General features: G+C 35.6%; 1 long non-coding RNA gene across 1 annotated transcript; it reads right to left on the bottom strand.

Annotated features, from left to right (window-relative positions):
* Positions 1-8,998: 8,998 nt before the first annotated feature.
* Positions 8,999-15,081, bottom strand: LOC310729454. The gene is made up of 2 exons (XR_014534564.1): positions 14,954-15,081; positions 8,999-10,656 (listed from the first exon to the last, which is right to left on the bottom strand). It is a non-coding gene; the product is annotated as an uncharacterized lncRNA (long non-coding RNA).
* Between the last annotated feature and the right edge of the window lie 1,766 nt (positions 15,082-16,847).

The following is a 16,847-nucleotide window of genomic DNA, read 5'->3' as shown; positions in this document are numbered from 1 at the left end:
ATGTTTTCCCCTCTGGTTGCAAAGTCCACATTGTGATGAAATTTATGGAGCACAGTTCTGAAATTTGAAGGTATACATCTCACAACCATAAACTCAACCAGCGGCGAGCAATAGGTGGAAACAAGGACAGAGTTCCTACAATATTCTGTGTTGATTTAAACGCAAATTTCACCTCCGTGAGTCTGACCGCTCAGAGCTGCATTTCTGTTGCCACAAAATGCGGCTAGCCTGTCCAGCTGAATAAGAGCTTTCGGGAATCTAAATATTAGAATATTATAATATTAACTTCCACTCTTCTGGCAAGATGTTCCACAAGATTCTTGGAGTGTGGTTGTGGGGATTTGTGGTCATTCAGCCATGAAGTTGTTTGTAAAGTCAGGTACTGATGTAGGGTGAGGAGGCCTTGGGTGCAGTCAGCGTTTCATTTCATCCCAAAGGTGTTTAGTAGAGTTGAGGATCTTCCACACAAGATCTTCCACTTTAACCCATATAAACCATGTTTCAAGAAGAGGTAGGTCTTTAGATGTTGTTTGAAGACCAGTGACAAAGCTAGTGACTCCTACTAGCTGTTTGAGCATCAAGAAGAAGTTCGTTACACGGAGTGAAATAAGTGCTGAGAGGTAGGGTGAGTGCTTGTCCATTTTTGGCTTTGCAGGCGAGCATCAGCGTTTTAAATCTAATGCAGGCAACTACAGGAAGCCAGTGAAAGGGCCAATGGAGACAGTAGGGTGGTGTGAGAAAACCTGGGGAGGTTGAAAAGAATTCATGAGCACAACATTATCTTGTAATTTGTGCAGAAGAGCATTGTCATGCTGTTACAGGTTTTGGTGTCCTGGTTCAAATAAAGGGAAAATGTAATGTTACCATATGCAAAAACATCTTATACAATCCTCAACCTCCAACTTTGTGGTAACAGTTTGGAGAAGAACCAGATACGGCTGGAAACGTCAAGTGTCCTAATATGTTCAAAACTTTCAAAGCTGCGTTGGGGGAAGGATGAGAAAGTAATGAAATACTGACCTCTTGTGGAAGAGCATTAGGTATTCTTTTTTAAAAATGATTTACAGTATTACGACCACTAGGAGCAGTATTGTCATTTTTTTTAAAAGAAACCTTATGAAGGCAACTTTTTGAGAGAAAGTTAACGCAGTGTCCTCCACTGGATTATTAAACTTAAATGCACACTATTGTGTGTGCTCTTGATGTGAGCAACCTGTTACATTTACATATTTAGCATCAGATTTTTTTTTGCTGTCCAATACAAGAAAGAAATAGTGAAAAAAAAAGGCTAATTTTGGACAGGCTGGCCTTATTCCATTATTTGCAGGTGTTGCTCAATGGTTTTATTTCGGTCCAGATTGACCACGGTGTTTATTTTTCTCCCTCCTCAATTATAGACAATTACAGTCAAGATTACATCCTTTTTTGCTCTTGATTATTTTAATCCCATCCTGACAGACACCTGCGATTTTGCAGACAGATGCTTCCTCTTTTGGTATTAAAAAATGTTTTCGGCAGCTGATACACATGGTATTCATCGCCTGGTGCACATGTCCAATTTAATCCAATCCTCTTATGAAATCAGAAGCAATTCTGATGAAAAGAGCTATTATAATGACAGCTACAGGCATAAAACCTGTGGGAAATTCTCATAGAGCTACATCACACATTTTTTTAGCTTCCTAGAAATGTAGTATCGAGTTTTTGGTTTAGCAATAAATTAACATAATAGTAAAACTAATTTCTATCTTTCAGCACAACATATACTTTCAATCATGTTTGAACAAACCTTGGTTCAAAGACACTACTTGTCCTCACTCCAAAACAAAAAAGCTGTATTAGATTTAATATTTATATATAGTTAGAGTTTGGGTTAAATACCTTGAATCTTAATGTTAGAGCATAGATTTGATTTGACAATCATCAATTCTTGTGTCTTCATTAAATATTTTGTTATAAATTATTTTTATGCCACACTTTTTAAATGTGACTAGATTTAAATGCTAAAAATTATTAGTGTCAGAAATTGTGCATTGCCTCATGAGCCTGTGATACTTCACACAGTTGTCTATTTTTTTTTCTTCTAAACTTAGACTGCTCTGAAGACAGCAGGGTTCTGGACTAGCCCCTAAACTCGTGTCTGCACATTGGGGCCATGCAGGGACTCTCGGTCCTTCTGAGCCAACTGCTGATTGCTAATTGATTAAGGCTTTGGGTTTCCCGTCGGCCGAGCCAGAGTGTGAGGTAATTATGGATGGCGTGAGGCCAGGAGCTCTTATCCTTCCCCACCTCTTATCCCTTGTACACCCTTATCCTTTAGACTACCCAGTGGGAATAGCCATGAGAATAGAAAGAGTCTAGAAACAGACAGGCTTTAAGACCCAGACCACGCACCCTTTGGTGTACTGAGAGCATTTTAATGGCTATAATGTGGTCTCAGAAGTCACTTAAATGCCTTCTGTTTTATATCAGAGCCTCTAACCAGCGTTTACTTGGGGGAAAAAGCAGAATCTTCATTGCTCAATGTTAATGCCAGAACGTTCTTATGCTCTCGGGCAGCCTGTGGTCCCTCACTGACTCAGATGTCAGAATGGTCAGTTGTTCTGTGTGCACGGGTTTAATTTGTTCCACATTTCCATGTGACATGCATGTGTGAAGTAAGACTTTTCTTGCTGTGGTACTGGGAATCGATGAGGCTCGGTGAAAGAAGAGAAAGGATCTCGGTGTGAAGCCACAGCTCACGATTGAGATTGATTAGCCAGTTCCAAGAAGCCCTGCCTCATGAGCTGCTGAAGGTTCATGATTTCTGCCAATATTGGTTTCAATACTTAAATAGAATAACACCAGCATTCAAACAACTGACTGCAAGTGTAAAAGGGACGGCTTGCACTTTTGAAATACATACATTTAAAACAAAGCCTTGCTACATTTAAATAAATCATCCTGAATATTAGTGCAGTCACCTGCTGAGTAGAAATGTGTCAAACTCCTGTTAAGTCAATCTGAGTCCTATGTTCTCACATTCCGCAGCTGTGTAGGATTTTTTATTTTTATTTTTTGGTTGAAATTCAGTATGATAGCTGCTAATTGAGAACAGCTCTGAAGCGGTCGCTGAACCGCTCATGATAGTTATTCATGAGCTGCACGTCGGTCATTTTCTGACGTTCATGCTGTGCCATGGAAAATGCATAGGGGGCCATAGATGAACTTCAGCTGACTTTTACTCCATGTGCACCAGTGCGTTTCACCTTCAGCTGTTTAAATTCATTTGCATTTTGCAGGCCTACCTGTAAAAAAACGAATTTATAAGCACATTGTAACTAAAGTGAAAAATGAAGCGGTCTTTGACACCACAAGTTATTTAAATGCACAATATTATCATTAACTTTTAAGTGAGGGCTTACAGATTCAGGGTCCCGGCTTTTATCTTAAACTTAAGGTTACTGTTGTGTGGCGGTTCACTTGTGTGTCTGTGTGGGGTTTCTTCCATGTTCTGTGGTTTTCTTTCTCACATAACAGCATGCCTGGGATTTACGACGCTAAATTTGCACTAAATTGCCCTAGGTGTGAATGTGTGTGTGAATAATGATCAGGTAGTCTAGTATTATTGAACATGTGTTCTCCTGAATTTAGGTTTAGTAGTATTTATGAAAAGTATGTTGCTTCTGTATAGACATAGTTATTAGTAGTGATTTACTTCTTACATTGGGGCACCATTTGAAAGTAAACTCCAGTATCTAAAGCATGTACAAGAAATCACTTATTATATCTACCTATTGAGCTATATAATAACAACTACATACCATACTGTAAAATATAGGCATGTAAACACAGCCTTATGCTCTCCATCCTGACATATATCCATTGTCATAAATGAAGCTTTGTGGCACTCTTTTTTTTGTCTAAAATGTGGAGCGTGTGGAACGAGAGGCCGCATGTATGAGAGATAGTCTCTGTGCAGAACATGACCGTTTCTCCGTGCTTGGCAGCCTCCCACTATCCTGCTAGAATGATTTATGACTGAGAATCACTCACACTCACCACTTCCTCCGAGCAGAATCTGCAGAGACATCACTCACGGTATGCCATATTATCTGCATACACACACGCATATACACATGCACACAAACGCACACATAACCTTTTTTTTGTTGTTTTGGCCGGTATTTCAGCCCACTAGATTAGAAAATGTCTAGGTGAAAGTGCAGATTGTCAACTTTAATTTGAGGGTATGTACATCTGTATTAGGTGAAGCATGCAGGATTTGGATTATGGCTTCGTTCCATATACATTGCCTCACATCAGTAATCGATTACTGGCTGCTCAGCTCTTTGCCCACTTAAACTCACGAACCGGCGAGATAGCAGTATGGTTCATTCAGGATGAGATTTATATTTTTTTTTAAGTATGATGAGAAAAAAATAAGTTGTTTTTATTTAAAAGCCAAAATGATAAATTAAGCTGAAATTAAATCAAATTTAGTTTCAGCTACTCAGTTGTTTGTCTCACTCTATATATAAATAATGTTTATCATGGGGTAAGTTTGAAAAGATTTGTTCATAAATTTGATCATTCAACTTTAACTGTAAAGTGTTTTAATCCTCGTATACCACTGCAATTCACAACAATTACAAGTTTTTATTTGTAAGCCACTTGATACTCATCACATGTGCATTACAGCATCGTAAAATTCTTTCTTTGCATATCCCAGTGATAATAGGAAGCTGGGATATGCCAGATATGTGAGTCAGAGCACAGGGTCAGTCATTAAACAGCACCCCCTGGAGCACAGAGGGGTAAGGGCCTTGCTCAAGGGCACAGTCTAAATACTCAAATCATTGTGAGGTTTTGGTGCAGTGTTTGTGTTGAATTTGTTTAAATTTTTTGTCTCCCTCTTTGTTTTGTCTTTACTGTGTGTTGCTCGATATGATCCTTGGATGTTTTGAATAACATTTGGATTAAAAAAAAATAAATAAATAAAAATAAAAATGTGGAATGTGGAATGTGGAGTTGCACATTCACCCATGTCCTTCTGCTATGTGACAGTGTACAGCATCCACCTTACAGGTCCCTGTGAATGACTCTGGAAATGATAAAGTAATTTTACAACCACATACATATAATCCTGTGTCTTGTAGCCTGAGCTTTTGTAATGGCTGATATTCTAGAAAATAAATAGGAATTCCCTCTGACCGATTTAACATTTATGATTTAACGACCTCTAGATCTCGACCTCTAAATCTAATGACATACCTCAGAGTTAATAACCTAAAATACATTTAAATTATAAGTTATTTTTAAAATGATTGATGTGTCATTTGTGAAATCTCTTTAACTCCCTTTAAAACCTCAGACGTTTAAAATCATTTTACCCCTTACAGGTTCAACTATACGAAAAGGGCAATAGGGTAAACATTAAAATACTGTACATAACATAACCTTTACCGTCCATTCAAACATTAAATAACATGATGGGGTTGATGGGATACAGAAGGATACGGTAACTCAAATAACCACTCTTCACAACCGTGGTGAGCAAAAATTTTAGAATGCATAGCATGGTGAACTTTGAGATTGATGGCTACAACAACAGGAGAAGGTTCCATTCTAGTCAGTCAAAAACAAGAATTTGAGTCAGCAGTCAGCACAGGGTTACTGTTACTGAAGAATTGATATATCATGTGATCAACTCCAGAGGTTAATTCGGCTGTGTGTCATGACAAGATAATGTCTATTTGGGTTCAAAGAGCTAGCGCTGTTTCTTAGACTACATTAATTTAACTGTACGATTAGCACAGTGGTTGATTCTACTGTCTACCATTTGTCAGCAACTGAGCATCCTAATCGGCCTTGACCTGGCCATAAAAGCTCTGTCTCTCTCTACCATTACCAACCACCATGCTCCATAAATCCTAGTGGGGATTGGAGACTTTATAGAAGTGGTTGTGTCAGCACACTATTGGGTGTAACAGACTCCTTTCTGACCGCCATTTAATCATTTTCTTTTTTTAAGGCTCCATATTACAGCTCTGAGAAGGTCAGGCTTGCCCAGAGTGGAGCCCAGAGTGGAGCAGAGAATCTGGGTAATCTAATTAGAGGCTGAGTATGGACGGCCGTGAGGCCTCAGGCCTGGGTGAAGTGGGGAAATATAGGCTTTGAAAGTATGCACCGCAGCCTGGGATGTGGTAACGTCTGAGGGGCTAATTCTTCCGCAGGACAAAAAACAGGACCCTCGTGAGGTTGGAGAAGACGGCCCCTTTAACGCTCTATGATAATGCGCAGAGAGAGAGAGAGAGAGAGAGAGAAAAAACGAGAGCGGGAATAGTGATAATTGTGTGAGATGGAGCAAAAATGACAGACGGAGAAAGAGAAAGGACTGAGGGCAAAACAGTGCGAGACAGCTGTGATTTATGCCCTGTGATTGAGACACAAAAATAAATTTAGGCCCCTTGGAGAGGAAAGCACAGGCCATAAAACAAAGTACACACTCAGGCATTTTCTCTCGCTCAACCTCAAATGACTGCAATCTCTCTCCATGATGTCAAAGTCAATCATTTTGGCTTTTGTCACAGGGGCTTTTATGATAGTAAGGAGGGCATTTTTTCATCTTTATCTCAACTATGGTACAGAGTGAGTAATTACAGATTTGGGGAGCTTTGCAGAGCTTTATCAGAACTACTATAGTAGTAAAGGAAAGCTTATTGAAACTGGACCTACTTGCCATCATTCTTCATTAAATGATCTGGTTGCTTTTTTCCTCATTGTAAGCCTGTGCAGTGCAGAATTGTGTATCAGAATGATGCTGAGCTGTTGAATATTAGTGCTGCGTTTGAACGACGAGGTCTTTTCAGCTGTAGTAATCAGGGAGAAGGTCCATCAGTCTTTAGGTAAACATGCTGGATAGGAAGGATACAGCCCATTTAGCAGGAAACTAACACATCAAGGCTGTTTGATCAATGTTATTTATACGACTCACCACAAGTGTGGCATCGGGAGTTTTCCAGGCTTTCATGTGCTGGCAGACCTTAAACACACACATACATATGTAGTCAAACACACGCTCAGCATCCCGCGTTCTCACTTTTAAAGTGTTTATTTATCGCGGAAGGAAACACAGCAATGCCCTGATTACACAGTAACAGACCTGACACCATTTTTCTTTCTTTAGTGTCACGAAAGTGGAATTATGAAAGAATTCGTAAATGAATCCACGCCTGGAAACATGTGACAGTCCGCAAACACCTTGAAAGTGCATAAAATTGAATATGAAAAAAACTGTCAAGTAAATGTGCTTCATTTTGTAAACAGCTCAGTGTTAAAGGTTGCATAATCTTGGCACCGGGAAAAAAGAGACAAAAGAATGCACTTTACAGCAGTATTATATTGCGTGATTCACACATGTTTATTACAACAAGTTACAAAAAAGTGTCAAATGATTAATTGAGATGATATAAATGATTACATTTCTCTTTCTGACTGTGATTGAACTACTCTGCAAGTATTTGTAGGGTCAGATGTTGCCTTTATACCTGATTACAACCTCCTTTATAAAAGCTTTTGGATGCTTTTATAAAGATCTCAAATAAAAAAAAATTTGTATAACACATTTAACAATGGACATTGTACCAATGTATTTTACACAATTAAATAGATTACAAATCTAACCTATAAATCAGTCCACATAAGTGTATCCTTTATACATTTATCCCAATAAAAGAAATCCAGAGAAAACCATCAAACCACTGGACACCATCAGTTATACCATTAGAGTCCTTTTGAATCTTGACTTTATTTTTATTTTTGTTATACTTTTTTTTACCATATATTTTTAATTAGTCTTTTGTTGCACAATAAAATGTAAATTTTTTATTATATAATTGAGCAAGCCACTGGTGATATTTGCAGTAAAAAAATCTCTGAGATGGTATGAGGAAAAAAATGTTAAAAGAAACCAGACTCCACCTGATTGTTTAACTATTAATAAATTATTACTATTTTAAACCATTTTTAAACATTAAATCTCTGTTTTGATTTGTAGGAATGGATTAGAGGTCTTTTTTTATATCTCTAAATGCCTGAAAAATGCATCATGGTCTGTAGTTGTTGTTTGCATGCACCTCTTGTCATTCATAAAAACTTGCCCTTCATTTTATCCCTTTTCTAGCCTAAAAATTTGCAGGTGCTCAGGTACAGGTGAACAATTCTTCCCTCAGCAAAAGTTTACATTGTGCTTAAAACTTGGCAAGAAAACAAATTGAAGCCAGAATAAACAGTGCTAATGCTAACTTTATTTAACATGCTAATTCTAACCACCATAAGTTCTGATGGCAGAGATTTGTATATATTAGTAAGCATGAAAGCAGACTCAGGATTGGCAAAATTTATAAAAATCTTAATTTAATTCCACCTGTTAAACATTAGAGATCCAGTCTTGACTATTTTTTTCATAACTTGACTAAACCCAATTTGTTCTGTTTTATGTTTCAAGCAGCATTTTATATATTCTTTAATGATTGTAATGCTGCATTATGTTTTTTATGTTTTGGATTGTTGTCCTGTTGCAGGATTCGTCCACACTGTTTTTAAATACTCATATAAATACTGTTGGTTATATATTTGATGGAAACCACAAATCATTGAATCATTTACCCTCAATTCATAAAATACCATATAACGTTTCCTAAAGCATTGCAAGTGCAATGTCAATATCATGAAATCATAAATTTTGCATTTGATATGTTTTGTATCTCATGCGCTTTCTTTCTTTCTTTCTTTCTTTCTTTCTTTCTTTCTTTCTTTCTTTCTTTCTTTCTTTCTTTCTTTCTTTCTTTCTTTCTTTCTTTCTTTCTTTCTTTCTTTCTTTCTTTCTTTTTCAATCAGTGATAGCAATCAGTATAAGCATACACACGTCCATTGCTCCTGTTCCAGAAAACCATCAAACCACTAGACATCTGTTGAACCATTAGTTATTTAAAATTTTCCTTTAGTTTTTTTAAATATACATTCTTATATACATTTTTACACTATATATTTTAAATTACACTGTATTCTATCAAACTGTAAAATTATACTGTACTGTTGCATTTAATTAAAATTTTAATTTTGAACATATATATTTTATGACTATCTAAAAATAGAAGGTTTCAGTTTCCTCCTTTTTCATGGATTCATGAATTCTTTTTTTAACTCCATATACCACATTCTTGAAGGGACAATCTGAATAATAATACAAAAAAGATTATTGATATAACCAACATGACTCATTACATTTAGAGAAGTCTACAAGGAGTAGCTATTAAGCAGAGGAGTCTGTTTCAAACTGTAATAACAGGAGAATAATTACAGAGTCTTAAATAAGCCTGCTTTCTATCAGTTTAGATACTGTTTGATTCTAAAAGCAAAGTTAAATAGATTCAATTAGTCTCAATTATAGGCATTATAACAGAGCCTGGAAATAATCTAAAAGTGGCACAGAAGGGAATTGAAGGTGATTTGTTTTCACCAGTTGAACCGGTCAGGGTCCGTACAGCATAATGTTAACATTATCTCTGCTATTAGACTGTTAATGTACAGTATGTTTATCACCACACTATCACTGATAGCGGCTGCGCACTAATACTTTTGGGAAATCAAGATGAAAATCCGGTACATTATTTTGTACAGTAGAATGATTTGAATTGGAACAGGTTCCCTCTCATACACAAACTCCTTCTCTCTCTCTCTCTCTCTCTCTCTCTCTCTCTCTCTCTCTCTCTCTCTCTCTCTCTCTCTCTCTCTCTCTCTCTCTCTCTCTCACACTTCTGCAATTCAGCATACTGTAAAAATGATCCTGTGCTTTATATTTAGGACAAATGTTTTAATTACAAATTAAACATCAACAAAAACCTGAGTGAAATGTGGTATTCCATAACTATTTACAAACATTTCTGAACGTCCTTGTAACCAGGTTCATCTCTTACTGGTATCTTGTTAACAACGTGTACTCGAGTTGGCATGGAATCTATAAATTGTCCGATCAAATCAAATCCATCGGTGTGTGTGTGTGTGTGTCTGAACTCGTGCACAAATGAAAGGAATAAAACACAAGGGAATCACTGGGTTCCTTTTGTGCAAATACATGGTCAAAATGACTAGTGTGTGTATCTGTTCATAAAGAGCTATAATTAGGGCAGATTCCTGTTGATTGGGATCATGTCTCCCTTTTATTGTGACCCTCCTAAGCTGTTCAAAAAGACTGATGCAGGACATTTAAAAAACTTTTTTTCCTCTAAACATTTGTGAAGATTCATGACACATTAAATCCTATTTAAAAACCATTTCATGTTCTGGTTGTAAAACTACAAAAATAGGAAAAAGTTCTGGGGTGGGGTAAATACTTATGCAAGGCACTGTATGAACAACTGAAGCCAGCACACTCCACCTTTCCAGCATTCCGTATTCACCTCTCTACCAAAGCTGGCAGACAATTGTGGGGACTTTCGTGGAGACACCAACGCATTTCAATATCCTCCTATTGTCCTGTGGCTGCGTCATACCCTGAGCATGTGGATGGAGGAATGCTGAGGATGGAGCTGCTGTACTGGTCCAGACGTGATTAGGGCCTGATGGGATTGTTGTGAAGCCATGTAGGGAAATGCTCCAGAGTGTTGCTTCCCACTGTAAGAGAAGGAAAAAGCCAGTGTAAAACACTCCCTTGAGCAATGTAAGTGTGTGTGTGTGTGTGTGTGTGTGTGTGTGTGTGTGTGTGTGTGTGTGTGTGTGTGTGTGTGTGTGTGTGCCTATGTGACCCCAGCCTGTAAAAATGTGGGGGTCACCGAGTTCTGTTGGGTTGCATCTAAATTTGACTGACATAGCGCAGGGTGAAACTAACCATTTTAGCTTGGCTCATTGCTCACAAGCCATTACACTTTCATTCGATGGAGCTTATTTGTATTTCACATCCCAGATGCACACATAGTGCTACTGTATTACACTATAATCAGTTGACATGTATATTACATCTTATAGATGCTATCATCCAAATATTACCTTTGTAAAAACAGATTTAGACACAGTAACATGCATTTTACTGTTCATTCCAGATTACAAGTGACTGGAACTAATTTAATTGCAACTTTATTAAAATACACAAATGTGGCTCTTTTTTAAAGATGGTTCTTGCGTAGTCTTGAAACAAGCTCTAATGTGCACAGTCACTCAGCTAAATGCAGAGTAATCCGATCCGTTCTTTTCCACATTGACCAAATCTAACATCACCGCAGCGCTGATGATGACTGTATAATTATTTGGCATGCAAGCAAACACTTATAATACTTGAAGATTACGACTATAGTTTTATAAAGACAAGAACACTAGGGATGCAAACAAAACAAAAGCGTTCTAAGAAAATATAATAGGCAAATTGGACATATTCATTTTCATTTTTTTTTTTTTCAGAACTCATGCCAAAAGGGTTCACATGAAATCTGTCTTGGAATTGGGATGTGCATTGGGACTGGGATCCTCAGAGACATGCAACAAAATAATCACATGCACAGGAGGTTTTATTTTCTCACACAAAAGCAAGAGGTCAGTGTACCTACTATACACTAACAGCAAAGCATTAAGATTGTTTATTCATTCATCGTTTGTAAATGCCTGGTCAGTGTTGATGTAGCTTAAATTAAGGTTCCAGAATTGTTTATAACAAATCAATTTATTATAAAATGTACGAAAGAGAATTCTGTTGTATGTATATTCGGTTTTAGGTTCTATTATGTTTTATATATATTATAAGTGGTGTATATGACCAAAAATGTGAATATTTTGTGTTTGTATTGAAAATAAATGCAGATATGACATTTTCTAAACTTGTAGAAGGTTGCAAAGTATTGATTAATTGATTCTCCACTGTAATTAATTAAAAAATTGTTGGGTCCCAAGACTCTCATATTTCCCTGCAGTGTTAAAAAAGAAGTAATGTGATTTGTTTGCTATTTCATTATTCATGATTTATTAAACTGCTTATTAAACACCTGAAATGGTACACACACAAGTAGGATTCTGTGCATACTGCCTAATTATAATAATTTGTTTTGTGCATTATCAAAAATTATTTTATGTGGTCATTTCTTCATTTCCAGAGACAGATGAAGATGCTAATGATTATTAAAAAAAAAATCAAGTTCAGTCTCTTTAAATATAAAACTATCGGGGGAAATTTAATAGTTTTTAGGCACAATAATATCATATCGAATCTGTTTCATTTTATTTTTGCTCAAATCTGGCAGACACATGAATAAAGCACATGTTTAAAAGGGTGTCTACAGAAAGACAGACGTTCTGAGATTGGATTTTCTGATGAAGTTCTACCTCCACATTGAGAATCCATTAGTCTGCTATTGGAAGGAATGTCCCTTGCTCGACATCCAGGGGACTTACACTAAGGGACTATAGGCACCAAAAGAGAGAAGGAAGCCATTAAATCATAAAAAATGTTGACTCCACTTTTCAAATTGATTGGCCTTATTAAAGCAGTATGCTAGAGAACAAAAAAAAGGTTCTGGTGATGCAATTATGTATCACTGTATCATGAGTAATGGCTGCCTGTGGGCACTGGAGGCAACTGTACTGTTTGACAGACAGCATAAAAAACTAGACTATGAAGCTTCTGAATGCCAGCAGGGGCCGATATCTGAGCCTGGTAAAGCCTGGGCCTTATAATGGTACATTCAAATGGTTATTGATGATTCTGGGCTTAAAATATTTCCTCAACCTCATGCTCATTACAGTTGACTTTCATTAATCATCAATAATGGAATCTTAACTTTCTACCAATGATCAATCTTAATAAATTTGTAATGTTATATTTTTATTCTAAATATATGTTTAATAAAGAAGGTAATTTCCCTGTGGTATTATTATTATTATTATTATTATTATTATTATTGTAGTTAGACTCCTTAAAACTAGTTGTAGCAATTCAACACATTCCGCAAAACATTTACACGCGCTGTACATGTGCTTGATATTTTAACTTAACAATTGCAGACTGTAACGTATACTAACAATATTATTACTTCAAAAACTGAATAACTTCATTTAATTTGGTGTTTTATTATACTTTAACATACTCTTATATACATAATATATATCATTTTTATAATCTGTATAAATTTTAATTTATTTTGATTAAATACTGAAATAAATATTTAGATAGACAACATTTCTTTATATAGAAATAGTCTGATCAAATATGTTTATACAGAATTTAATATTTGAATCTCACATGCCTATTCCTCATTTATTATTCTGTTATATGGACTTTCACAGAAACAGAAAAAAACGGATTATTGAATATAAATATAATTTATCTTTTATTATTAATTTATTGGTATAAATTCTTTAGTTGATTGCAGTTGCATTTGATCTTCAAACAGAAATGACAAATGTACATACACAAATCCTCAACAGCTTCGTAAATATTAGCAACTTTCCGTTAAGTGCAAACATATAGTTATAGGACGACGTTTCAGACAGCACAGCTGAAGAACAGCTGAGAAATCAATAGAAAAAAAAAACACGTTAAATATAGGAAATTTTTATTCAAAGCACTTCAGTGTCTATAGCTTATTATCTTATTGAGCAACATCCACTCCGAGTGATGAATAACCCAAAGTGTCTTCTTTCCAAAGATACCTAAATTGTATATGTAGAACATTGTTGGGGTAATTGTGATTACAAAATCAATTACAAAGCCCTAATAGTGATTTAAAAAAGTAAAATGTACGAAATATTGAGATTTCATGCAACTTTATCAAGCGGGTGAGAATATCAGGTCCTGTGTCTGAGTTCGGCTGAGTTTCATATAACGATTACAGCTTCTTAGAATATATATATATACATATACATATACATATACATATACTTAGATATATACAACTACATTGAGATAGATGAGAAAAAACACGCTTCGCAGATTTCTCTCCTGCTATGAATCCCAACATCTGTAACACATTCAGACTTCGGCAAGAACCTAACACATACAGTAAATGTACAATATATGACATATTCATATTTAATAAAAAAAAAAAAAAATTCAAACAGAAAAAATAGGATCACAAAAAAATTCCCTTTCAGCAGTCGTTATTAAAAAATTTTCAGAATCACTTATATAGACCATTTTCTCAACATATTTATGTACTCAATTAAAAAAGTTAACAAATACATATATACACACTGCATGAATTCAGAGGTATATTTTTGTAAATGATCATTTACATAAGAATACTACATTATAAATGCAATATATATATGGTCATATTCTAAATAGTTAGCTATAAATATTAAAGAGTTTGACATTGAGCAATGAAATTATAAGAATTTTTATTATCGATATAAAGATACGGTGGCTTTTCTCAGTGTTTTTTTTTTATACATTTAATTTAATACAATGTCAGAAAACCCTCTCACAACTTTACGCAATTTCTTTTAACATTTCACTGTAGATCAGCAGACTTAGGTGTGATAGTTTCAGTGATCCACATAAAAGCGTAGTCATTTTAGTACAAAATATTCCAGAAAAGCAAAAATGTAATTTCTATGAAACTCATTTTGCTAAACACCTTGATGTTTAATCTACAGTTCGCTGTTTTACTCCTTAACAGCAGTTGGCTATAAATAAAATCAGACTACATCAGGATTATTGGATATCAGCGTATAAGTGTGTTTTACCGTTTTTGTGCCCTAAACTGCAAGTTGCACATCCCATTGCATGCTGGGAACATTAAGGTTAATGAGAATGAATGATGAATGAGAACAGGCCCACACACTGTATTCATTTAACACATAGGCCATGCCATGAGGGAGCAATACTACACATTAAACCAAAGCGTGTGTGTGTGCAAAGTGTCCACTATTCCACCTAATCACAATAATTAATAAAGAAATGAAGCAGAATTCTGTGTGTTCTTACCTCAAGCTTGTGTTTTCATTGCCGCATTGTAGCGAGGGTGCAACGTGAATGATAATCTTCTGTCCTTTGTTTTCTCTCCCCTCCTGAAGCCTGGGACTGTGTCTCTCTCCTTTAACGTCTGCTAAAACCATTTCCCCAAATACAGCATTTTATTTCCTCGTTCTCATGAACAGAAAAGAGGCTCAGTCTCTGTGCTGTAGTAGCCCACTCACCAGGATTACTATGGATAGGAATACGATGATCACTGTGTGTGCTATCAGAACAGACAGTGTTTATTATTTATGTGAGGATATTCTCATACCCAATTACAGCATTCGATTTAGAAGGGTAACATATTTATCATCAATAATCAATAAATAAATAGATACATGTGTGCATCATCAGCACTTCTGGTACAAAGCAGATCAACACCACTTGAATAAAATCACATTCACACGGATTATGTCATGTTTGATGTTTGATTGTTCGCAGGTGCTTTTCCATTTCAACACGTTTTTCACATGTACTTATATTAACATTGTAATAAGATTTTAAAATAGATGGGAGGTGCATTACACACACAACAATAATAATAATAATAATAATAATAATAAAACATGTTTTTTATAATACAGTATATCATATTCTACAATATATTATGTATATATTCATAATACATAAAATATAAAAGGACACACCTAATGTAATAACACAAAAATAGATCAATTATAATAGATAAATAAACAATTACATGAAGGCATCAATAAATAAATAAACCAACAACAAACAAACAAATTAATAAACACTTTGTGGAAAATACATTCACACAATTTGTGTTTAAAAACTTAAAAATGTAAAACGTATTGTAAAGTATGAGAAAGGTAAATTGAAAACACATACAGTTAATCGAACTGGTTAAAACAGATGATTAATGTGAAGAAAATCCCTTGCGTTAAAATCAACACACATGCACTACACATGAGTAAAAATGTGGAAAACTACAGGTACGAGTGTCTAAAACATTATTTACATCTGAAATTTTTGTGCAGTTTTGTGTGTTTGAACAGCAGGCTTTGATTTTGCACAAGAAGAAAAATCATTTTATAACCAAAAAAATGAGAGGATCACATAAACAATTAAAGCGCATGTAAAGAAAATTGCAAGTAAGATGTAATTTATTGTGTCTTAAATCAGTAAAAACCTTTAAACTGAAAACAGATGCTTCATTGATTTTTACACACGATTCATTTAATTCAATCCATGATTCCTGAAATGAAATAAATCATGTGTGAAAATAATTAGAAAATGTGAAACGCAAAAAACACATTAAGAACTTACTCTGCGGGGGCGTGGGGGGCTAACATGTGAAGTGTGTAAAAACAACCACGTGTAAATTTCATGCGATTATTCACATGTGACTTATGTAAGGTTAATGAAGCGAGGCTGGGTATCGTCACATTTTACTAATTAAGGGTTTAGCGCTTTCAGAAATAAAATGGGGGAAGGTTAGTGGATTCGGAGCTCTGGGGTACAGCAGGTACAGTAGCGCTGCTGTTACTGCTGTAGCCCCTAAGCGCCCTGTTTAAACCAAAGCTTGGGTTTCTGTCTGAGTAGATGACCTATGCATGTACTCTGTGTGTCTGGGCTACTTTCAGGTACTCTTTCCTCCCAATAAAACTTGCAGGATGTGAATGAACTAAGCTGTTAATTGTTAAGTTTTAAGATTGTTAAGTGTGTGTGTGTGTGTGTGTGTGTGTGTGTGTGTGTCTGTGTGTGTGTATACTGTATGTCCTGTAATGGCCTACCGTCCCATCCAGTGTGTATTCCCACCCCGTGACCCTGACTCTGAAAGACATATTGAATAATATTCAGCACTAAAATATGTTTTTGCAGCTGAGTCAGAGTTTCTGAACAC

The sequence above is a fragment of the Silurus aristotelis genome, assembly GCF_946808225.1.
Source record: "Silurus aristotelis genome assembly, chromosome: 8".
Classification (NCBI taxonomy): domain Eukaryota; kingdom Metazoa; phylum Chordata; class Actinopteri; order Siluriformes; family Siluridae; genus Silurus; species Silurus aristotelis.
This window is presented reverse-complemented; position numbering and strand designations above follow the sequence as displayed.